This window comes from Benincasa hispida, chromosome 9, assembly GCF_027475165.1.
Source record: "Benincasa hispida cultivar pf3 chromosome 9, pf3_genome.v1.1, whole genome shotgun sequence".
Taxonomy (NCBI): domain Eukaryota; kingdom Viridiplantae; phylum Streptophyta; class Magnoliopsida; order Cucurbitales; family Cucurbitaceae; genus Benincasa; species Benincasa hispida.
Genome location: NC_143486.1, coordinates 89,248,101 through 89,249,291, shown reverse-complemented (window position 1 = coordinate 89,249,291; position 1,191 = coordinate 89,248,101).

Genomic DNA, 1,191 nt, shown 5'->3' with positions numbered 1-1,191 from the left:
CTACCGCCAAACTATTTGCATGAAATCTCTTTGGACCACTTAGCCCACCAATGAAGATTAATGGCTGAGATTTGATTAAGCCACTTTCTTTCCATTTCATTCACAGTACACTTCAGCATTAAATCTCATTAGCATGGTCTCCTCTTGGTTTCCCATACTTAGCCAAAATTTGACCATTCTTTCCTATATAGCCATTCGAGAGCTCTCTTGCTCTTTAGTTTGTTTTCTTCCTCCATAACTCATAACCAAAACATAATCTCATTACAACTCATTAGAAACCATCACATAACTTACACTCGCTTATTTAAGGTAATTTAGGGTTCGGATTTTACAAATTCCTCCCCCCTAAAAGAAATTTTGTCCTCGAAATTTACCTGAATATCAACTTAAAAGTTGAGGATATCTCTGCTTTACTTGCTACTCGGGCTCCCAGGTTGCCTTCTCAATACCATGACTGTTCCATAACACTTTCACTAGAGGTATCGTTTTGTTCCTGAGTACCTGTTCCTTTCTCTCTAGAATTTCAACTGATTCCTCTTTGTATGACAAATTCTCTTTGATTTGAACTGGTTGTTCTTTTAACACATGCGTAGGATTAGACACATACTTCTTCAACATCAATACATGGAATACGTCATGTATAGGAGCTAGTTCTAAAGGTTGCTGCAATCTAAGATGCTGGGCCAACTCGTTCCACAATATCATAGGGTTCTATGTATCGAGGACATAACTTACTTTTTCTTCCAAACCTGAGAACTCCTTTCCACGGAGGTAATCGAAGAAATACTTGATCTTCGACCTTGAATTCTAGTTCTCTTCTTCGCTTATCAGCATAACTTTCCTGTCTATCCGAGTGACTTTTAGGTTATCCCTAATAAGCTTTACATTCTCAGAGGTTTTCTGAACTAACTCTAGACTTAATAATTTCCATTCTCTAACTTTCATTCCAACACATAGGGGTCCTACAAGGTCAACCGTACAATGCTTCATATGGAGCCATTCTGATGCTTGAATGAGAACTGTTATTGTACGCGAATTCAATCAATGACAACTGCGTATCCCAACTACCATTGTAGGCTCTTAACATATCTTCCAGTGTCTGAATCATCCTCTCCAACTGTCCATCCGTCTGCGGATGAAAAACCGTACTGAATTGTAACTTAAATCCCATAGCCTTATGCAGACTAGGCC